This window comes from Lissotriton helveticus, chromosome 5_1, assembly GCF_964261635.1.
Source record: "Lissotriton helveticus chromosome 5_1, aLisHel1.1, whole genome shotgun sequence".
NCBI lineage: Eukaryota > Metazoa > Chordata > Amphibia > Caudata > Salamandridae > Lissotriton > Lissotriton helveticus.
In genome coordinates this window covers 204,628,769-204,653,940 of record NC_136065.1, presented here as the reverse complement: position 1 = coordinate 204,653,940, position 25,172 = coordinate 204,628,769, and the positions used below count along the sequence as shown (strand labels likewise).

The window sequence follows — 25,172 nt, the reverse complement described above, 5'->3', positions numbered from 1 at the left end:
ATAAGGCAGGAGCCTAAAGCTTTGGAGAGACCATAATAACAGAATAATAACAGACATACGAGTGTCTCATCAGAATTGACACTAAGATGTCATACTAACTAGGTTCCTCAACAGAGTCAAATATTTACAACTTCCCACACTAGTAGCTATGTTTGGTGCTGAAATCCAATATAAAAGCAATCCCCAATTGCAGTCTAGATGAGCTGTTTAGATAAAGTGGACCACAGAATAGGCCACAAGTTAGTCCAAGGACCATATCTCGCAATCTGTATTTTTTGCACATCTCTTGTACGGTTAGCGCTATAGACACTTTAAACTGTTCATTGTTCTTTGTCATTTTTACTCTGTTAATCATTTCAAGACACTTGCCATTTGGTTTCACAGTAATAACCATGACTTCACATTAATTGTGCATGTGTGTGATTAACTGTGCTGTGTTGTATGTGGCACAAACTCCACGCCACCTACCACGAGCTAGACTGTGCCAAAGAATATATCCAAGAGAGTCAGGGGGCTTTGGAGGCTCAGCTTTACAACTCAGACCCAGTACTCTGATTTTTTTAAGTAGGGAACATGTGGACTAGAGAGCATGCACACGGCCATTTAATACTGCTAAGCGAGCGGGCCCTCCAACATCAGGAGCTGTAAAGGAGCCTGACATGGAGTTTGCTTACTTTATTGTGCTATTAATGTATATTAATGTATTAATACACAGCACCCACCAAACAGAACTTAAATTATTTATTCAATTCCAAATCAATCTTTAACACATTGGGACTCAAGTCAAGCATGTGTTGGAAAGCATTGGGTTAGGATTTCTTCTGTATTGGGAAAATTCAAGCGGATGCAAAGCCAGGCTTTGTCTTTGAAAAATACACGAACCACATTTGAAAGCCCAGCAGAACCACCTGCTCTCAGTTTCATGGCGAAGGAGCTATGGGCCCAATGCACACAAGGGGAATGCCATGATTTGGATACAGAGGGACCCTCGCACCCTCCCACTGCACCAGCTGCAATAAAGACAGCCCCGCCCCTTCAGGAAGAGCTGACACCCTTCAGACAAGGCCTACTAGTTCTGGACCGGAGGCCTGGCCCACCCTGGACCCAGCCACTAGCCCGCGCTTGATTCACTGACGTAATGGCAGGAACAAATTAGGCAGACATCAAAGAGTTAAAATGCATCCAGGCCCACATATTACCAAGGCTGGCATGGTAACAGAGCTGGCAGCTGGCAGTACCAGTCTGCTACTGCCACCACAATGTAGCAGGCTTCACAGCTGAAGCCCTGTGCAGTGGAGTGCAGTGGGGGAGGGATTGGTGGCCTGGTGAATGGACAGAGACAGTTCCTGCAGAAGAGGCAGGCTGTGATAAAATAGGCCAGGCCAGCAGCAAGCAACATATATAGAACAAGCATTTACAATGCAACGGTTTCGCCTTTGGAAAAGTTAGAGCTATTGGCAATGTAACTTATCCCTGTAACTTATCCATACAATAAAAGTGTCTTATTACACTACTATCTGCTGCATACATTACATGGGTCTAGCTGGCCCCAATATGTTATTCTGTGTCTGGCATGCTCTGTATTACGCAACGTAGCCTCTATGCGCCCCCAGGTATAAAAAATCATCCTGCCAAGTTAGGGCATAAGTCCAATATTACAACAGCTAATGGTGCGTGTATTATACGACTCTATATCGAGTACCAACACGTTGTGTACGATCTGCAAGCTGTATATTACACAACAGAACATCAAATGCTCTACAACAGACACACCATTCTAATATAGATTATGATGTGATGCTACCTAGTCTACCACTATATATATATATATATATATATATATATATATATATATTCCTCTCCGGTTAGCTTTACATATTGGCGAGCTTTGCATAGAGGTGTATAGCTGCCACTTGGGCGCTGCTCAGGATCTACACCGCAGCAGATGCCTCCTGTACACACAGCCTTGAAATTAACGTGTTACAACAGGCGTCTGATGCATATATCAAACGCACGCATATCGCGAAATATAGAGACACTTCATGTGTAAAATAAAAGAAAAAAAATACCGTGTTCGGGGCCCCAGCCGACCATTTATAAATCAAAGCATCCCAAATAATAAAAAAACAATACAATTATTGCAGTTACAAGAATGGGCACTTACCACCGAGGATGGCGCTAAAATGTCCACGGAGAAGACTGCCTGGAGCAGAAAAATAATAATGTGTATTTCGGGGCGCTTTCCCGCTCCCCACTATTACTGAGAATTATGTAGGTGAAATGTTGGGGAACCTCTGATGCACTGCTGCCGGTGGCACCCTGGGTGTCGGTACACGCAGCCCCCGCTGCCTCCTTCGGAAATGAACGAGGCGGGGGGGCTGGGGAGGGAAGGGGAGGCAGGAATAATCCAGTCGGCAGGCCGGGAAGGATACCCGGGCGGCTACACAGCGAGAGGATCTGTGGGGGGTGTGATGCGGATGTCGGGGCCCCCTTCCCGCCCTCCCCGGTGATCATCGGTCCACCGCTGCCCCGCACGGCCCGTCATTTGGGACTGGAAGCCGCTATCCGTTACTGATGCTTGAACGGGCGGCTCCCCTCCCGTAATTACGGTAACCACGGCGAGCCTGGCCACAGCTGCTGCACCCAAGGCCCACAGCCAATCGCGGCGGGGGAACCAGTTATGTTAGCGGTGAGTAAAGCCAGGGGATCGGGGAATGGTTGCTGAAACTAGTTGCGTATGATTGGCTAAATACAGAACTATCAGTTTTTAATTGGATGTGAGGCCACGGAAAGCTTACCTATGCTTACGATTGGCTAAACTAGCCATTTGACAATTGTACGTGGAATGTGGGGGAGAGGGCAGCGGAAGCTAAATAGCGTCCGGCCCTCGGTTTCAGTGACTCTGGCTCTGGGTGCGAGCAACAAAGCGGGTTGAAGCCCCCATGCAGAATTTTTTTGTGCATATTATTCGAAAATTTGTTCATAAAAAGTTCATGAAGAAAACAAGTCAGGTCCCGGGCCGCGCTGTGATTGGCTGACGTCACGGGGGGGTCCCGGGCCGGCAGCCAATCACAGCGCGGCCCGGGAATGATGTCACGGGGGTGTCCCGGGCCGGCAGCCAATCGCAGCGCGGCCCGGGACAAAGGGGCGGGGCTTAAAAAAAGCACCAGAAACGCCCCCGAATCGCGCTTTCGTGAGAAAGCGCGATTGACAGCCTCTGTCTCCCAATGGCTAGCCTCCATTTATGGAGCTAGCCAATTGGAAACAGAGGCGGTCCGAACCTCACTACTGAAAACAAAAGATTTCGATCTGGGAGGGGCTTTGCCCCTCGCCAAGTCGAAACCTAAAAAAAGGCAATGTGAGGAGGCATTATTAGCACCAAGAGAGCACAAACAGCACCCCTGGAAGTGAGAGGCAGAAAATGTGCCCAGATCTAGGGCAGCACCCTGAGAGCAAGGCACATCCGTGGAGTCCCAGAGTACACGAGAAGAGTGAGGCAGACTCTCAGCAACAAAGGTAGATCCTTAGAGACAGACCCGCCTGCTTTAAACACCAGAGACATTTCCAAAAACACATCAGTTGAGGGGACGTTATCATCTAAAAAAACAACTACATATGTTTTTTATTTATTTATGCAATTTTATATAGCGCGAACTTTACCCGAAGGTGTCAGAGCGCTTTACATAGGATCCAGTTGAAAACATAAGGACTGACGGTTACATGCGTAAAATGATTGCAAATTTTTTTTCATTACATAAGAACCAGTTGAAAGCATACGGATTTAGGATTACATGCGTTACAAAAAGGTACAGACAGAAAAAAATTGCAAATGTACAAGAGATAGAATCACACAAGGAGGAGATACAAAATGGATATACTCTAGGCCTATACTAGTAATATCTCTATCAACATAGGGAGGGGATACACATGGATATACTCTAAAAGTCACTTAGGAGACTAGTCGTTAGAGTTATCTCTATATACATAGGGAAGGGATACACATGGATATACTCCAACAATCACATAGGGGACTAGTCGTTAGAGTTATCTCTATATACATAGGGAAGGGATATGACTGGATATACTCTAAGAGTCACATAGGAATGGTGGAGAGCACAACGGTCTACAGCATATACTAGTGATTAGAGCTATCTCTATATACATAGGGAAGGGAAAGGACTGGATAAACTCTAAAAGTCACAGAGAAGGCAGGCACGTGAGATAACGAACTTTACCCGAAGGTGTAAGAGCGCTTTACATAGGATCCAGTTGAAAACATAAGGACTGACAGTTGCATGCGTGAAATGATTGCAAATTTTTTTTTTTGCATTACATAAGAGCCAGTTGAAAGCATACGGACTTAGGATTACAAGCGTTACAAAAAGGTATACAAATGGATGTACTCTAGGCCTATACTAGTAATATCTCTATCAACATAGGGAGGGGATACACATGGATATACTCTAAAAGTCACTTAGGAGACTAGTCGTTAGAGTTATCTCTATATACATAGGGAAGGGATACACATGGATATACTCTAAGGGTGACATAGGAGACTAGTCGTTAGAGTTATCTCTATATACATAGGGAAGGGATATGACTGGATATACTCTAACAATCACATAGGAGACTAGTCGTTAGAGTTATCTCTATATACATAGGGAAGGGATATGACTGGATATACTCTAAGAGTCACATAGGAATGGTGGAGAGCACAACGGTCTACAGCATATACTAGTGATTAGAGCTATCTCTATATACATAGCGAAGGGAAAGGACTGGATATACTCTAAGAGTCACAGAGAAGGCAGGCACGTGAGATAAACGAGAGAGGGAAGCAGATAGTGGTGAATAAGACAGTGAGGAGTGTATCAAAGGCATCAGGAGAGACAATAGGAAAGTCGAAAGGACAGTGAGAGATCACTAAAATGGCGGAAGAAAAAAGTTAGAAGAAGAGGCAAGTCATACAGAGAAAATGGCGGGGAGCACGAAGGTCCAAGTCCGAAAGTTCAGGAAGAGGGCTGGCAAAGCCAGCAGGTCCAGGGGGAGAAAGGCAGTCTGCAGCAAAGTCGCAGCCTCATCGTTCATGAGGAGCTGGGGCAGAGGAGATCAATCCGGAGACCAGAGGAGGGTCAGGGGAGAAAGACCACAGGCGCCCAGGCAGAGATGGAAGGCAGCAAAGTTTGAAGCAGGGGTTTGAAGGGAAGTAGGGGCCTCTCACCAGAGCCCAGAGCACAATGTGGGAGATATATGCCGGTTTAGGAGAACCGTTCTACTATAACTTCCTACAGCCTGGCCCACTGTAATTATGTGGCAGGGGAGCACCAAATTCTGCTGCAAGAAAAGCCAAATGTAAATGTAAATGTATAGGCATTTATATAGCGCACTACTTACCCGTAGGGTCCCAAGGCGCTTCGACCACTGCGAAACCCTTCCTGGCTTCCCTGAGAGATGGTCCCTTAATGGGTATCTCCAGGGTGAGACCAGGCATCCCCGGCGGTCTGGTGGGGCCGTTAGTGAAGATGAGGCAAGCTAATGCCCAGAGTTGCCGAGTGTGAATGCTGATCAGAGTGGGCACCAAGGCGAGAGAATTATCGAGTCCGCTGACCCTGGTCCAGAAACCTGCCGCGCCGGGAATCGAACCCTGGTCCCGGGCCGTCCTCTGCTCTCGGGTCTGCCGCCTCTAACCAGTGAGCCACACTACTTCACCTTCAAATTAAGAGGCATAATGCTGCATATTTTTTGGATAGTATTACAGCACTATTGTTTTGTTCATTTTTACACATTGTATTACTGTCTGGTCCTGTGCTGTATAGGGCTTTGTATACCTCAGCTTTCCTCCTTAGCACAGTCGAAAAACTATCAAGTGATATTGGCTGTCGTGTGAAGGACAAAGACTGCATCACCAGAATGAGTGTTAGGACCCAAAGCTCCAGAAACAGCTTTTCATGGGCCTATGCCAGGACCCTCAGAGGCAGGACCCTCAGAGGCAGGACCCTCCGGGGAAGACATCCTCTCCAGGGCCCAAGGCCAATACAGCCTCTCCAGGGCCCAAAGCCAAGACAGCCCCTCCAGGGCCCAAGGCCAAGACAGCCACTCCGGGGCCCAAGGCCAAGACAGCCACTCCGGGGCCCAAGGCCAAGACAGCTCCTCCAGGGCCCAAGGCCAAGACAGCCCCCCCCCCCAGTGGCCGAGGCCAAGACAGCCCCTCCAGGGGCCGAGGCCAAGACAGCCCCCCAGGGGCCGAGGCCAAGACAGCCCCCCCCCCCCCAGTGGCCGAGGCCAAGACAGCCCCTCCAGGGGCCGAGGCCAAGACAGCCCCCCCCCCCCCCAGTGGCCGAGGCCAAGACAGCCCCTCCAGGGGCCGAGGCCAAGACAGCCCCCCAGGGGCCGAGGCCAAGACAGCCCCCCCCCCCCCAGTGGCCGAGGCCAAGACAGCCCCTCCAGGGGCCGAGGCCAAGACAGCCCCCCCCCCCCAGTGGCCGAGGCCAAGACAGCCCCTCCAGGGGCCGAGGCCAAGACAGCCCCCCCAGGGGCCGAGGCCAAGACAACCCGCCCGCGCCCCCCCAGGACCCAAGGCCAAGACAGACCCCCAAGGCCAAGACAGCCCCTCCAGGAGCAAAGGCCGAACCTCCAGATTAACCGCTAAACCAGCACTGTTTACTTGCAGATGGAGACCGCCCCACATGCAAACAGCCCTCCCCAAGCCAGAGGCAGCACTCCACAGCCCAGAAATAAAGTCGCCATGATCAAAATCCGCACCTCGGGCCAGTCACTCTTAATGCAGCACTTATTGTGGATGGACCCCTTTTCAAATGTAAATGTAAATGTGTTGTATTTGTATAGCGCGAACAGTAACCCGGAGGCATCCCGGCGCTTGTACTCCTACCACAAGGGAACCCCTCCTGGCTTTTCCTTGTGAGGTGTCCACTCCTGGGCATCCCATGGTGAAACCAGGCATCCCTTGTGCATCGGGGGCCGTTGTGGAGACTAAGCAAGCTATTGCCCAGAGTTGCAGCGTGGGGCCCATGCTTAGATTCGGCACTGAGGCGAGAATATCCGGTCAGAGGAATTTAAGCCCGATCCCGCCGAGGCGGGAATCGAACCCTGGTCCCTGGCCAGCGTTCTGCATCAAGGTCTGCTGCTCTAACCATTGAGCCACACTTCTCCAAAGCATCAATTACTGGCAAAACAAGAAGAACTCTGAGATCACGGCCCTTCCCCCGCGCCATCAGAAGTGGTCCTGCGCGCGCCGTTAGCGCGAGAGCGTGCACCGGATGTGAGCGGTTTCAGCACGACGCTCACCCAGGCCAGGGTGATGAAAGAGCCCGTGCGCTAAGCGGCTTATTCTACGGGCGGGCTGCACCTGCTCGGGGGCCGCGGACCAGCCCAATGTCTAGTCTGCCGAGCGGAAGGGGGGGTGCGGACCCATGCTGTGGGATCCCGCTAATCAGCTCGCAGATTGATTGCCCTCAGCCTTCAATCCTCACCTGCCGCGCCTAAAACGCCTCTTCTGTGGCGCGTGACCCTTTAAAGACCCCCATCAGAGCACCCTCACTCTCGTAGTCCAGCACGAGATCACTCACACACCTCCTCCTCCGATGCACCTCAAGCCTGAGCTCCAATACATACTCTCCCATGGTGAGAGACCTTCACACTGTGCAGTCAGTGCGACTCAGTTATGGCATGCAGCAGGGCTTTAAGTTGGCCGGGTCTCACCGGGACTGAGCACCGGCAGTTTTTTTTCAGAGGGCTTCGAAACGGGTCTCTATCGGGCTCTGTTTTCTGCCCTGGCTCATGCCAGGTGAGCGTTGTAGGGTAAGGGAAATCCTTTAAACAGTCATTTTCTCTCTGGATTTCCCTTCTGTTTATGAAACTCAGGAGCAGCAACATTTTCATTGTCGTGGTGTCACCAGGGCTTTAAGTGGGAGTTTTTTCAATATTATATGCAAGCCACATACTTGCTGCGTATTTATCTTCTGCAACTAACAACCATTGACAAAGCCAATAGTCGTGACTTGTAGGTATGATGTGACTTGTATAATATATCTAGGCGCAATGACAGGAACAGCAAAATACAAGGCGGGTGGCACATTGTGCTAAACACAGATTGTTAGCTTATGTGTTTTTAAACGCCCTCAATTACATTGACCACGCCCCTTTGAGACAACCCACCCCCATTTTTTCATCCCACTTAAAGCCCTGGCAGGCAGTCAGTCTCCTGCTCTGTTTCACCACTGTCCCGATACACAGCTCTGGCGATGCGCCTCAGTCCTGACGCAGCTCCACTGTCTCCACCGCACTCACACCATGCACAGCTCAGCCAGTGCCCCTCGGTCCTTAACCTCAAAACGTCTCGGTGGATTTCTTCTGCCATATCACCTCATTCAGCGCCCAGACAGCATGGCTCAAGGCGCACTCCATCAGGGCGGGAAACCTCATCTCCGTCGCTGGAGCTGCCTCGGGCCTGGAGTCTTGTTCTGAATTCCACTCACATGCGGGGTCTTTAGGGGAGGAAAGAATGAAGGGACTGGCGCGTGAAGGATTTGAGTGTGAAGGGTGCGGTGGGGCCGGACAGGCGCCCACCAGCTGAGCGTGCATCGCCCCCGGCAGATGGACTCTGCTGTCCTTCCACGTGGCTGGAAATGTTCGCCTTTGTGCGCTGCGCGTGGCACTTAGCGAGCGCCACGTGAATTAAGGATAATACGTGGAAGTGTTCCGATGAGAAAAAATACAGAATGAGTTTACGTCACTGGCAGCCGGCTGGCTCAGAAAGGCTTGGAGGACTGGAGAAGGTTGAACATCAGGGGCAGCCCGCTGGTTCAGAAAAAAACTTGGAGGGCTGGGAAAGGGTCAGACCCATGTCAAGCAGGTTGCAGACAGTGTAAAGGAGGTTATATGTGGACCTAGCATATCACTAAGCAGTTCTGACATGTCGCTTAACAGTAAAGCTCCTAAAACCCACGCCCCTAATCCCTGTTTACTGGCACCTGCCTTCAACAAAACCAATGTCACTCTTTTGTCCCTCCCACTAACCTACCCTTCATCTCTCCCTCATGCAATTCCCATCACCTGATATTTCGCACCTCTCTCCCCCAAGCCAGCCACTTCCCTGTGAGCCGTCCACTCATCGGCCATTCCCCCACTCGCCCCTATCATATCCATACCTTTTTCCGAACATACCTTCTTCTCTAACACATCCTGGACCCAACATGGTAGTACTTTTCGGTAGAGACACATCGCTATGGAACTCCACCTGGTGGCCAGCAGACCTCGGCTCTACATCCTCCCTGGCCCCCTAAACTAAGAACCTTGGTAGACATCCAGCTCCCAGATCATGCAGTCACTGCCTCCTGTTTCCGCACCCTCATAATCCTCAACAAAATCTCCAAGTGGATCCCTCCCACTACACTCAGAACTGTCACCCAAGTCCTTATCACCAGCAAGCTTGACAACAACACACTATGGCCCAGATTTACTAAGCTTTTGCACCTGGGTTGCGCCATTTTTGTAGTGCAGCCTCAACGCTATATACATGTTGGGATTTACAGACCCACTCAAATCAAGAGATTTGCCTGGCTTTCCATGGGATCTTATCCCAAAGGTAACGTGGTGTGGTGACTTGTGTTACCCTGCGCCGGGCATCTTACATGGGTGAAGCATGAGCTTTCCTGTACATCCACCCGTGTATTTTGATGCAAACCAATATTGACATAAATCAGTAAACATAGGTTTGCTCCAACATAGAGTGCCTACACAAGGCTGGTGGAACAAGGAAAACTATCTTTATTTCTCCCTGTAACTTCCTGTTTGCATGTGTGCTGCACTCTGAAGCTCACATACAAAGAGGAATACACCCCTTAGATAGTTTTTGCATTTTGGAACAAAGGTGCCTGCAGCGGTGCTAGGCAGCCAGATGAGTGCCGGCGCTGCAAGAGAGGAGAAGTGGTGCCTTATCTTAGATAGGGCACATTGATGCTCGCTCCCATTTATGCAATTGCAACCTCCCTTGTGTTGCTTCAAAGTTTTGCAAGTCGTGGCATCTATGTTGATATCATCACTTGACTGACCAGAAGACTCCAGAAAATGTAGCAGCTAGACTCACGCTCAGGCTTCCGTCTCACACACATCACCCTGAACCTCAAAGACTGTCACTGTTTCCCCATTCACAAGCGTGCACTCTTCAAGCTTCTGGCACACGTGAGCAAAGCTCCACACTGTCTAGGCCCTGGCTACCCTATCAGCCACATCAACTCCCACACACCTTCCAGACACCTCTGCTCGACCAGACTCCTGTTGGCATACATGACCCAAATATGCAATATGCAGAGCTAGATCAGGCAGGCATGCTTTCTCTTACCCCGCCCTCACAACCTGGAAGACCTGCAGCTTCACTTAAGAGCCACCTCTTCAGTACTAGATTCCTGCAAGAAACTAGAGACATGGCTCTTTACCTAGGCCCCATCCTTTGCGGTCTCTGCTTATCAGTGACCGATACCCCTCACTGCAATTCATGCGCTCAACAAGTACCCATGACATAACATCCCCTCCACACACATCTCTTCACCTAATATTCAATACCATTTCTGCAACAAAATGCCTGAACTTTAATCTTATTTTACCATTTCCCTCTTTCCTGTAACTTTACCCACATTCAGTTGCAACCTGAAGCCCCCACCTCAACCCAAAGAAATCAGACATCTCACCAGTCCCTGCCTCAAAGCTCCACCTTACATTTTCCTAACTGACAGCTCCCGACCCTTCCTCCAATAGCTCCACCTCGTCTCCCCATACCTACATAATCCCCCAGGAGTGCCCCATCCTTAACTTACCAACCCCACATCTCTCTAATCTTTCTTCAATGCCCCCCTCACCAACACCACCTCTTGATGAACCATCAAAACCTGCACCTGGTCCAGAAGAAACTCCACACATCCCTATCCCATTCCCTTCAGTCCAGAAGTCATCTCCATTCGATACTTTGCACAGCCCACCTTTTTCTTCACCTAACAGACCCTCCCTCTCGTCTTTGCCTCTAACAACAACCTCATCCAACGAGTCATTTGTAAAAGAAAAACATAAGTGCAGGGACCCTAAGTTTTTCCCAGGAACTATTACCAGCACATTGAATACCACAATTCCCAGAAAGCAAGGTTGCCTAGTTTTAATTTCAACTGTTGCATCCTTCTTTCCCCAGCTCCACGTCCTGTCAGCTTTAGGACCCGGATCCCCCAGCATGCTCCCCGCTCCCTCCTGATAACCTGATAACCCACATTAAAATCATCGACAGAGATTTGCGTGGGTGTAAAAACGGCCATATTTAATATTTGACATTTCATAAACATGACAAGGCATTTCAAATTCATTATTTACAGTCATCGACACAATTTTATTATTGACTTTCAATATCTTCTTCAGCAAGATTCTTGTTTATTGTGTTTATTTCACCAGCGCTTGTGCTCGAATTGCGCTTACTGCTAACTCGCTGCATTTTTGTTGTTAGTGATACCCCTGCCTGCCTTCCCTCGGACCCTCCATTTTGTTGTTGTTGTTCTCCCCTGACCCGCCCCTCAGCCACACTACCGCCTCCCTGCTGCCCCTCCCACCCACGGTCATCGAGCCTTCCTCTCTCCCAGCCTAACTGTGACCACCTGGACCCGCTTCCGGACGGTCGCTCCACCACGCTCCTCCTGTGCTTCCCTGGTATCGTTTTCTGAGCGCTGATCACTAAACTGCCGCTGCCTAATATTCTAGCGCCTCACTCGCATAGCGCTTTTATTAATTACCTGCCTCTCGCAGCGCGACCTCGCTCAGGCTATTGGCTTGACTATTGGCTTGTCTTATCATCAGTAATTGTGTTTATTGTGTTTATTTCACCAGCGCTTGTGCTCGAATTGCGCTTACTGCTAACTCGCTGCATTTTTGTTGTTAGTGATACCCCTGCCTGCCTTCCCTCGGACCCTCCATTTTGTTGTTGTTGTTCTCCCCTGACCCGCCCCTCAGCCACACTACCGCCTCCTTGCTGCCCCTCCCACGCTCCGCCCCCTCCACTGTCCATTAATGTCAGATGGTCCCACGCGCAGCGTCCACGCGCTACGTACACGCCGAAGGTGCGCCAAAGGTAAGCCCGTCTACGCCCGTCCGCGCCTGGACCGCGCCCAGCGCCAGACCCCCTGCCCCTCGCGCTGCCCAGCCCTCCCGCATCACCTACGATGCCGCCACCCTCCTAGCCCTTAACCCCGGCCGCGCCCCCAACTGCGTCCAAGCCGCTCCTGGACACACCCATGGTCCTTTCTCTTGCTGCTCCTGCAAATTCATCGGCACCAACAACATCTCCGCTACAACCACACCACAGATTCCCGACCCCAACCACCTACAATGCATCCTGCTCAACACCCGCTCGGTCCATAGGCATGCCATTGACCTCTGGAATCTACTAGACACCATCTCTCCAGACATCGCCTTCCTTACAGAAACATGGATGAACGCTTCCTCCGCCCCAGACATCACCATTGCCATCCCTGAAGACTATAAGATCACACACAAGGACCGTACCAGCCACACAGGAGGAGGAATCGCTATCGTCCATAAAAAATCAATCCACATCTCAACCAGCTCTGACGTCAACCTCGCCAACTCTGAACACCTTCACTTCCAGATCCACATCGACCCCAAGACCACACTCAGAGGCACCCTCCTTTACAGACCACCAGGACCCCGCGCAAAGTTCAGTGAAGACATCACGGACTTCATCACTCCACACGCGCTCCCCTCCAAAGATTACATCCTTCTGGGAGACCTCAACTTTCACCTTGAAAATAACAACGACCGCAACACCACCACCCTCTTGGACAACCTCGCCAACCTCGGACTTAAACAACTGGTCACTTCCCCCACCCACATAGCAGGTCACACACTCGACCCCATCTTCACCTCCAGCAATCATGTCTCCTTCAGCCACACCACGGATCTCCTCTGGACTGACCACAGCTGCGTTCACTTCACCTACAACAAGCCGAAACCCACCAACCACCTCCAACCAACTCTTCAAAGAAACTGGAACAAAATCACCATCGACCAGATCTCCTCATCACTCCTTCTAAACACCCCAGCCCACTCTTCTAACCCAGACCAAGCCGCCGCCAACTTCACCCTATGGTTATCCAACACCGCCGACATCCTAGCACCACTGAAAAAACGTCAACGCAAACCTGGCAGCAAGAAGGCCTCATGGTTCAACGATGATCTTAAGAAGTCCAAGAAACTCTGCCGCTCCCTTGAAAAGGCCTGGAAAAAAGACCCAACCACTAGCACCAAGGACGCCTTCAAAAACGCCACCCGCACACACCACCAACTAATCCGAAAGGCCAAGAAAACAGCATTCAAGGATCGACTAGACAACAACGCCCACAACAGCAAGGAACTTTTCAACATCGTCAAGGAATTCACCAACCCCTCGGCCAACTCCAACGACATCACCCCGTCTCAAGCCCTCTGCGACTCCCTAGCTCTATTCTTCCACAACAAAATTGCGGACATCCACAACAGCTTCGACAACCAACCCGGAGTCCAACCCACCCAACCTCATGCTGAACATTCCCCCCCTCGAACACTCTTAACGACTGGAACCCAATCTCCACTGAGGACACCATCCGCCTGATGAACTCTATCCACTCAGGATCCCCCACATACCCATGTCCTCACCACATCTTCAACAAAGCAGACTCCGTCATAGCACCGCACCTCCGAGACGTCATCAACTGCTCCTTCAACTCCGCCACCTTCCCGGAAAGCTGGAAACACGCTGAACTCACCGCCCTTCTGAAAAAACCCACAGCGGACCCCACCGAACTCAAAAACTACCGCCCCATATCGCTCCTTCCTTTCCCAGCCAAAGTCATCGAGAAAGCTGTCAACAACCAACTCGCCGCTTTCCTCGAAGCCAACAAATCCCTCGACTCCTCACAATCTGGCTTCCGAGCAAAACACAGCACTGAGACCGCCCTCATCGCAGCAACAGACGACATTCGAACCCTTCTGGACAATGGAGACACAGTCGCCCTCATCCTCCTCGACCTCTCTGCAGCCTTCGACACAGTCTGCCACAGCACCCTTTTACAACGCCTCAGAAACATCGGAATACAAGGAAAAGCACTCGAATGGATCACCTCGTTCCTCACCGGAAGAACCCAGAGAGTCCGCCTTCCACCATTCAAGTCCGAAGCCACTGAAGTCATCTGTGGCGTACCACAAGGATCCTCACTCAGTCCCACCCTCTTCAACGTATACATGAGCCCCCTCGCGGCCATCGCTCGCCAACACAACCTCAACATCATCTCCTACGCGGATGACACTCAACTGATCCTTTCTCTCACCAATGACCCCAGCACCGCCAAAACATACCTACACGAAGGAATGAAAGAAGTTGCCGAATGGATGAAACAAAGCCGTCTGAAACTGAACTCAGATAAAACAGAAGTCCTCATCTTAGGTACATCCCCCTCTGCATGGGACGACTCTTGGTGGCCGGAAGCCCTTGGAAAAGCACCCACCCCGACAGACCACGCACGGAACCTAGGCGTTATCCTGGACTCTTCTCTCTCAATGAACAGACAAGTCAACGCCGTATCCTCATCCTGCTTCAACATTATTCGCATGCTCAAAAAAACATTTCGCTGGATCCCCACCGAAACCAGAAAAACAGTCACCCATGCTCTGGTCACGAGCCGACTGGACTACGGAAACACCCTCTACGCAGGTACTACCGCTAAACTCCAGAAGAAACTCCAACGAATCCAAAACGCCTCAGCCAGGATCATATTAGACATCCCGCGTTACGAACACATCTCTGGCCACCTGAAAGACCTCCACTGGCTACCCGTCAATAAGAGGATCACTTTCCGACTGTTAACCCACGCACACAAATCACTCTACGACATCGGACCAGAATGCCTCAACTCACGACTGTCCTTCTACACCCCCTCCCGCCAACTACGTTCTTCCAGCCAAGCCCTCGCCACTGTACCCCGCATCAACAAGACCACCATGGGAGGCAGATCCTTCTCATACCTGGCAGCTAAAACATGGAACTCACTCCCCACCTACCTTCGCCTTACCCAGAACCACCTAGCATTTAGAAAGCAACTTAAAACGTGGATATTCGACAAGTAATCCTCCTCCCCTCCCTAAGCGCCTTGAGACCCTCTGGGTATGTAGTGCGCTATATAAATTCTCTGACTTGACTTGACTTGACTTAATCCTCCAGCACGAGGGGCCTTCCAGCTCGCATCCTCCCTGCCGAGCATCCACGCAAGGTGCAACCCACCTGCGCCCATGAGGAGTGGGCCCCCAAACCTCTGATCCTTGTCAGTCCTCCCCAGGGGCCCGCCCTCAGACCACCAGGCGTGGGGAACGCTCCTGCGAGCCCGCAACCGGTCCGGTGCAGAAGAGGACGAAGAGACCGAGGTCCCTGCCCCAGTAACCTAAATAGGTCCCCAGTCTCCACCCTCTGCCCCACCGGAAACGCGTCACCAAGTTCTCCGGAAGTAATAAGTGGCCGGTCGCCCCTTGGGCTGAACGGCCGCAACTCAGTCTAGACGAGGTAGGGGGGGGGGCGGGTCCTAAGTGCGCCCTCCTTGATGCTCGCGCTTGTCAATCTCACTCTGGCCGGTTATTTCTTTCTCCCTATCTTCTCTTTTTGCCACTTTTTTCCTATTTTTCTTTTTCTCTATTATCCATTTTCTTCCTAGTTCTCTCTTGCTCTGGATCAAAGTTTAATGACGAAAAATAAGTCCTGGTCTCCTAAAATGAGTGTGTGCCAACCATCTGCACAAATTAAGCACTGCTTACGGACAACTAAATCACTCTCTCTCCTATCACAATTGCTGCTCCTTCTAATACCACAGAAGCTCTGCAGTATCTACATCAAAAACTTTCCATGTGGATGGTCATTTAATACTTTGAGTGCTCTGCCCAGGATAATGACACCTGGAAACATCAAATTCAAGGCCTAAGCTGGTTTCCTCCATAAGAGTGAAAGCAAGACATTCACCTACACATTGGCATATGGTTTTCCTTATGGTTAAATTACCGGGAGGAGGGGGGGGATTATGTAATTACTTTAACAATATTGGTTACTAAAACCCATTTATCTATCACTTTAACTCTGAGCCACCCTAAGCTTTCATAAAAACGCAGGTTTAACAGGTAATACATCAGTATTTGTTGACAAGCGGACAATACCCTTTGCTATTACGCTACCTTCGATTTTCAGAGTTTCAATAAATATATAGAAGAAAATAGCCCACAAACACTGGATACAAGGTACAAAAAAGGTATAACACCGTCCATCTGAGCTCCTCCCTCAGGATCCAACGACTACACGTTTCACGTACATTATTTAGTATTAAGATCATTGCCTACACTGGACTCAGCTACAGTATTTTTAAGATTCCCAAGTGCTTGTGCACAATAACCATGTGTATCGGACAAACCTCACTTCAAAAGATCAAGATGCGAGGATGGAATCACAGCACAAGAAGGGGACTAAAAGTTGAATAAAATAGGCACACTGCACTATATACATATACATGCATGAATTTGCATACAAGCTCAAGTTTACAGAAATAAACCACTGTCAATGGGTACATCCCCAAGAGGGTTGTATGTCACAATATTGTTAGAAACAATATTGTCTGACAGAACTATTGTGTCCTAAATATCACTTACAAAGCACAACCCCGTTGGGTGTAGATTTTCTATTAACACTAATGGGCTATATTTTTGTAAACAATATTTGGAATATCATTTTCTGTCTGACAAGGTTTGGTTATGATATTCTAGTAGTATAATTTATGAGGATAAATGAAAGGGGCCAGTGATTTAAAACAGCAGCAATCAAGAGTAGAAATACTGTGAAACATGCATTAGGCCAGTTGAAGGGCCAATAATACTTCCTAAACCTGGGTCCGGGTGATATTGTTGTTATGTGTTGTATGCTACACAGCATGACAATAAAGTGGTGGGCACCAGTGAAAGGTCAGTCAAGAGGATACTATGACACCTTTTGAGGATGATAATGTTGCAGATTCCTTGATACATGATCAAGACAGGACTATTACTGAGGGAGCTCAGATGAGGAATTACTTCTAAAGTGTAGGGCCGATAACAAATTGATGTCACCTGAAATAAATCAGAAGAGAACATATTTCCCGGAACAATTCATTTACTAACAAACAATCCTACCCAACACAATTCCTACAGTCATCAGCAAACAATACAATCACCAGCCCAACAGACCCATCATTACTGATAAACAATCATGTCCACCACTTAAAATCTGCAACTCCACCATCACCAGTAAATAATCTTACCCTTCCTTAACCGAAAGAGCTCCATCAGCCGACCCCAGCCTAATTTCAAGAGCCCCATCTTCATCAACAGTAAATATTCCAACCCCAAATCTAATCCCAGCAAACTCATTAGCACCAATAGACAACCTCCTCAACATATCATTAGGGGCAAGCAATGCTTCTCAAAAGTATCCTACTCCAGGTCTAACTACATCACCTAAGTCATATAGTAACATTACATATGATTTTGATGCTTCTGTCGGCCAATGGCCGTCGCGAGCACTACCTCCGTATTGCTGCGCATGTCTGTTGACTGTCTGTTTGACAGTCAGATGTGGTCAAAAAACGATATATTGATTGATATGGTGTGACCTTATCAAGCAATTATTAAGCTGCTTAATAATTGCTGAAGCCAATGGTGCCGCTACGGTTTTTTCGACAACTACTACAAAACTTAAGAGGGCGATTTGTCGATACAGCTGCTCACAAGCTACTGCATCGCATAAAGGTTACAAAATAAGCCCATCGATTCTAGTGCCAAATAATTACTACTACTGCTGATATCCCCTATGCGTCGAATTTAAAATCTGCCGCCCGATACCACATTCAAGAGTGGTACTTCGTTTTTCACAATTTCCTGTAGGCGAGACCACAAAATTATACTTAAGGTCACACCATATCAATCAATATATCGTTTTTTGACCACATCTGACTGTCAAAATAACAGCTTCCACTAGAAAGAGATTGCAATAGTGATAATACAAATACAAATATTCATCGTCCTGAAGATGGTCTCACAGATTAATACCTAAGAGACCGAAACGTCGACCAGCGCCTTGTCCTTTTCCATTCATTAATTGTTTTATGTTTAAGGATAGGCTCAACCAGGATCTACATAGTTATATATTCATGTATAAATTTCTATACCTATAGAACTGTTTTCCATCTTTATTTGTATTATATAATTTGATGCCTTTTTTATGAACTGATAAATTCGAGATTTTTCTATACACCTGTGTTCATGTACATGTGTCTTTGTTTGTTTCATATTTTTATAATAATGTGCATTTTCTTAAGTTACTAGTGAACAATATATAGGATTCAGTCCTTTAGAGGTTTATTCAGTTATCCTCTTAAATCCTCACAAAATAATATTACCTTGTTTAAATAAATTCCCTTGAAGGCACCCCTTACCCTTCCCCATCACTAAGGTGTCATCATTTATATAGTTGCTGGTGGGGGGGTGGGGGGGGGGGTAGCTATGCGTGTCAGAAGGGAAGGGACTCCAAGTATTCTTCAAAACCCCCTCCCCCATTTCTAATAATCACACTGTGGGTAATTGTACATGTTGGTAAGGCCTTCCTGACCAGAACAGTATGTCTGGCAATCATGCATTTGATTGCATGTTTTAAACAGTAACAGAACTAAACTGCAATGTCTACACATATTCAAACATTGCCAATTATGTAGAATAATTGTGAGAAATTCCGAGGAGTACCCGATGTTTTTACCACCCACCCTACTGGGGGATGGGGAGTTAATATTAAAAAGTTTGAAGACCACTGCTCTAGGCTCTGAAAGCTTGTTACTTATTACCCAACTCAACAGTACTCCTTTATTCGACCTTGGAAGGATGAAAGTCGGAGTGTTTCTGCCATTTGTGATTCAAATCTGGAACTTTCTGGTTACACAAAGAGCACTACAAATGATGCATTCGTCCAACCAGCGATCTCAGCAGCTTAAAGGACGTGCTTAGCTCAAGCCATTTTACCTCTGACCTCGCTTTGTAGCACGAGTGCTAGCCGGGCTGAAAGGAGCCGTTAGCCAAACATTCTACATAAGCCCATACCAGAGATTCACCCCACGTAGACGCTAGAGCCGCAAACGTGTGCTTATTGGTAAATTTCCAGGCCCAAATTGAGCAGGGAATGGATTGGCTGTGTGGGAAACATATGCGCAACTTAAAAAAAACAGTCAAGAAGGAAGGAAGCACTTGGAAAATGATACTTTTTTTTACTAAATCGCATTCGAAAGTCGTCCTTGAAACTGCGACAAAGTGTGAAAATGCTTGGAAACTGTATTTCAATCTTCTGTTCTTTACTTGCCTCGTCTTCGAAGCCACAACGTTGCTTCAGGCTTTGTTAGCTGTTGATACAGTGTCTTAAAATGGAATTTGTGACTTTTAGGATCGCGTTTCTTTCCAAGTATTGAACACATTTAGTTGAGCGTTCCTGGCAGACTGAGAAATCCACACATGGAAATATTCAAGGACGTGATATCACTGCTGCAGGTTACGTCATCTGTTGTAATGCGCGCGCTCTCCAGCAACAACTGATGCGGCGTCTCGGAGACAGAACCGTGCCAGCGTGCTGTGGTCCCTGGTGCAAGGAGGAAAGTGAACCACTGGCCTTCTGAATTATAAAATACAGCAATAATAGGGGCTCAGTGACCCTCTCTGGCCTTTGGGCCCCGGTGCCACTGCACCTGCTGTACCAATGGGAGCTACAGCCCTGCTCGCAAGCTATGAGCAACGCTGCTGTCTTGGTTCTTCAAGTAAAGATAACATGTGGCCTTTTCTCGGGGTCCTCGGGCATTCCGTGGTTACCTGGCAGCATCACCTGCGGGCGCCGTCTTGTGATCCCATTACTAGCGCACTCCACTCGGATAGCTTGGTACCGCTCTGTGTGTGCCTGCCTCTCTCACGTTAGGGAGGGCAAAGCAGTCAGCTCTGTCCAGGAGGCTGGAGTGTGGGAGAACACTTAGATTCAGGATCGCACAGTAAATAAGGGCGGCTCCTCCATAGTGGCGGAGGAGCGTTGCCCCACTGGTCAGAGTCCCTCCAAAAAAATAAAATGATTTAAAAACAATAATATTTTATTTCTCTGTGAAGGGCTCTGGCTGATGATACGTGCGTGCAGGGTAGGGCAGGGCCATGACAGGCAGAAGTGGTGGGCACTTTGAAGTGCGCAGGTAAGTTTGGCCAGCCATCCTAAGCTGGCCAAACAGACATGCGCACTACTATTTCTCCAACCCAGCTGTGTTCACAGGCGGGTTGGAGTAAAGCCGTAGGCTCCGAGGCAGTGTCTGAGCGGCAAATGAGGCCACGCAGACCAATCCTGGCACTGCTGTCATAGCAAGAGAGCAGCGTCTGGACTGGCTGGGGAGCCTGTGTCTTCCCAGAGACTGCCGGGAGTGAAGCACGGAGGCGGCCATTGGGGCAGCGATAGGTACGTTTTTAAAATATTACCTTACCCTCAAATCCCCCCACACTTTTGTTGTGCGGCAGCTGCCTCTGGCAGTGAATACACCCTCAATGTCCAGCCGGTGCTGTACTTTTGAAAAGAAAACCTCAACTTAACCCCTTCGCCGCTCGCGATATTTCCCCGCTGTGCTGGGGAGCGGGGCGCGTACAGCGCCCCCATGCTCATGACGAGGTCAGCTCGTCATGAGCCACGGCGCTCCGGTGCTCATGACGAGCTGAGCTCTTCATGACCGCGCCCGTTCCAATGGAATGTTCAGCACAGCAGGGGAATCAGCCCAGCGTGCGAGCGTTCCACGGAACGGGCGCGGTCATGACGAGCTCAGCTCGTCATGAGCACTGGAGTGCCGTCGCTCATGACGAGCTGAGCTCGTCATGAGCATCCAAGGAGTTAATGGAGTCAAACAGAGGCTTTACATCTTACACGTTTATTTGCCCTCTCAGACAGGAGACAGCGTTTACAACGCTGTGAGTACCACACGCTTTGGTAACAACGCGGACGTTACATCGTCCGCATTGTTACCACGCATGGTTTTAAATCGCAAGTCGTTTCTACGACTAGCGCTAGATGGCACGCAACACCAGGGAATGTGTTGGATTTAAAGTCCAACACATTCCCTGCTGTTGCACTAACTGGAGTAATTTATACTATTCCTAAGTCCAGCGCGCCATCTAGTGCAAGTCGTAGAAACGACTTGCGTTGTAATGCCATGCGTGGTAACAACGTGAACGATGTAACATCTGCGTTGTTACCTACCGCAATTAAATATGTGGCGTTGTAACATCACATATTCTCTCAGACTTCCACCTCCACACTGCCAGACAACCTCCCCTCATGGCTTAGTCAGCTTTCCCTTGCCAATCACCAAGACGGACAAAAGCATATCCCCTGGTGTAATAAACTGATTGGATTCTCTAGGAACAAGCACAATTATATGGAAAAGTATCTGCAGCCACAGTGAATGGTTGGCACCACTGCAACTGTACTTTATAACCATTTTTTTTGCACTTTTTGGGGGCATTGGCGTTCTTTACAACAGAACCAGATGTTTTACATGATAAGCAGATATTACACGTTTCTTAAAGCATGGGGAACTTAAGTGATTTGCCAAGGACCACAGGATGGTGAGCCAAGGCCAGGACTTGGAGATGGTTCAACACTAGGCCACATTTTCTCTGTGTCCCCTGAGTAACCACTAGCCTCCCTCTCACACAAAGAGGCATACATAACCCCCCCACCCCCACCCCCACTCCTCAGAAAGCTGCCTATAGAGGTCTCCTTAGTAGAAAAACCGTCTCATCCATAATAAACTAACCACGTGACCCTCTCACTCTTCTCTTGAACATATTGACCTTTCAGTCCTGGCACTTTTCATTCTGCACATTGGTGTTGTCTGCCGTCTTAGTGGCGCAGTCTGGCCCTTGGAAGATCTTGCTATGAACCTGGATTCACTCTTCTACCACTCCCCTTACGGATCTTGGCAACTTCACCCTCAGCCTACTAAATCAGCCACCATGGTTCCTCTGTCTTGAACTTCACTCTCCCTTCTCCCCCTCTCTTTTATACCCATGCCAGTGGAGGAGCAACTGGGGGGGGGCCTCCCCACTCTTACCTGCTGGCCGTCAAGCACAGGAATGGCTAGCACCCCACTCCCCCACGGCCACGGGTAACCAAAGGTCCAGCTACACCACTGACCCATGCTAGCCCCACTCTTTTCCCCTAGTATGGCAACTGAACTTCATCCATACTTCATCATCAGTGACTATCTACTGGTCTGCATTGGACACGTTCTGGTCTGTTGATGCCCGATCCATACGCCTGTTCATAATCCTGACCCCTCTGTCGTGACCCGATCCTTGAGTAACTCGGGCCCTTTCAACATAGAGCACATCGACCATGGACTAGCGCCTCTCCTTGACTCAACCTATGAGGACACCTTCAGCAATGCACATCAGTGAGACATGAGCTTCTCCTGCCCTCACTGCGCCTTCACCCTCAATCCTCCACTCACCCCCATGCATTCTATCTTGGATCACACCAACAGGCGGCTATGTCAGGAAGCACGTGCATAATGAATGCCTTAGGTGAAGAAGGACATAAATGAACCCCGACATTTGTATAAACCCTGACATTCATATACAAGTGGTCCATACACAAGTGGACCAACTGGCCTCACTCCTCCCCTCTCTGCAATCAGCAGCTGTCTGGGGTGAGAGGTGGCGGCCATGGTTGGGTAGTTTCTTTCATTCGTAATTCCCACAAGAAACACAGGCTTTATATGTGCTACATAAGGGAGGCTGTCCGCATAGACATGGAGACTCTTGCAAGCATACGGTGAGAATAGGAATCTCGTGATACAATGGAATGCAAGTATACCCTGATCTTTCCTTCACGACTTTCACTTTCCAGTTCAGTGCATCGCGCTTTGGTAGTTGCTAGTGCAGCACACATGGCAGATGTACAGTTTCACAGTTCGAGGGAGACATTCGTGCTGGAACCAGCCACGCTACCTAGGGTTCTCGGTGTGTGTCACTGCTCTTTCGCCTGTTCATGTTGCTCCTATGAATCAATGCCCGTAAGCTGGCACTCTCCAAACTTCAGCCTGAAGCCCTCTCCATCGCGCCACATCTGCCTTCCCTATCGATGACATCTCATCATTTAGCTTTTCACACCACCTTTTTGCTCATGCAAAGGAGATCTTTATCCCCTTTCCATCTTTCCTCTCTCCCCATGACCTAGAAACAAGTATCACCAACTGCTTGATGGTCACCGGGCACAAAACCGAACCCCGCTCCATCATGTTAAACTCCACAGAAACTGAAATAACTGCGTCGCCTACATTCTTTAAGGATAGTACCTCAATTCTCCTATGTCTCTCTCATTATCTCACAAACTAGACACTAACAAATACACTGTGTTCAGCCAGCCACAGCCTCCTTTCCAAAGCCAAGCCAGTAGGAACTACATCTAGATGTCTGTCACTAGAGCTTTTTGACATTACTTTCTGATTGTGTTCATCGCAAAATAAATTCCTGTCCGGCTGGACAAAGGACATACATACTAGTCCAGTTTGTGTCTATTCTTACCCTGATCACCCAAACTACTAGGGTCCACTGTTTTTTGTAATAAACTAGAGCTTTTTGGACCCATCCATAGACATTCCCTTTCCAGCAGACACTGGCCACACCCTTGCTTGCCGGATTTAAATATATCCCCAAAGCCCATCTTCGGAGGCTGGAGGCCCAGTAGAGCAGACTACTCTCTTTCACTGCTCTCTGACTACTGTTACTTCAATCTGTTAAAACTGCAACTATTACAATGAAAATGACTACTACTACGAGTAATAGTAATAGTATGGATAAAAGAAATTGCAATTTCCTGTTTTATGTTGCACTTTATAGCACATATGTTGGCCTTTCTGGGTGCTGTGAATAAGAGGCTATACTGGTACCCAAATTATTAATACTTTATTGATCTTGAAACAATAATAGCGTGAATTTTCCCTAAGGATTTGAAACTTGTCAGATGCTTGTCACAAAAAGTTGGTGGTGAGTACTTAATATGCTGCACCACCATGCCCACTCACCACCATCTAATTAAGCAGTATGTAATATTATCACTGTATTGCATTAACTCTGTACCGGTCTTGTTCCTTATACACCATGCACTACCGCCCCTTCCGTATGTAACCAACCACCCGTCAATGTTTTACGCACTGCCAGAACACAGCTACAGCATTTATGTTATGTACATGCACCATCCTCCCCACACCACACGCCAGGTGCGCTCCAGGCCATGTCTGCAAGCTTCAGAATCTTGGGTGTCCAACATCTAACGTAGGTTACAGACCACTGTGGTCCCTTAAAGGGTACATATAGTAAAATACGTCAAAGTAGAATGCAAATTCACCAGCTGACATCATCAAACAAACGAACATTCTAGAATGCCTATTGTTGGTGATTGTAAGAGATGCTGGACTCGGCTAGGAGAACGGTTTCTCTTAAGTATTGTGGAAGCCCCCCTTTAAGATTGACATTCACTACACAACATCCTCACGATTCTTGGCAGTCGGGGTGGATAGAATGATAGCACTTCAGTTAGTCCAGCTTCACAAAGCGTATTTAGCTTATTTTAAAACTTTGCAAACTTAGACAACTTAACAAATATTACAAATATTGCTCACTTCACCCTACTGACAAAGTGGCACACGATCCTATACGGGAAAATGTACATAAAATGAAAGGAATTAACGAGAGCTTATCACGTTTACAACAAATGTTACAAGAGAAATGTTACCAACCTTCAGCAAGTCATGGTCCCTGTGTTCCTGTGTCTTCTTTCAAAATGAGTCCTTGCACAACGTTTAAAAGAAAACAGCGGTGACCACATCCTTCCCCTTTCGGCTGAGCGTGGGCGTGTCCTTGCTCTTGCACCTGGGTTCAAGTTTTGTATTTTGCATTATCTGCTAAACTTGTTGAACAGGAGGGGGTGGTAACAAACGCAGAATTTTGGGGAGGGGGGCAGGGAGATGGCTGTAATAGACATATGGGTGGATGAAGGT

General features: G+C 48.6%; 1 protein-coding gene across 1 annotated transcript in view; it reads right to left on the bottom strand.

The window, feature by feature from the left end:
- AKNA (AT-hook transcription factor) overlaps positions 1-24,952 on the bottom strand; it is a 225,565-nt gene extending 200,613 nt beyond the window's left edge. The window contains exon 1 of the mRNA XM_078642000.1: positions 24,912-24,952. The gene's annotated coding sequence lies outside the window, so the exon portion shown is untranslated. The remainder of the gene's footprint in view (positions 1-24,911) is intronic.
- Between the last annotated feature and the right edge of the window lie 220 nt (positions 24,953-25,172).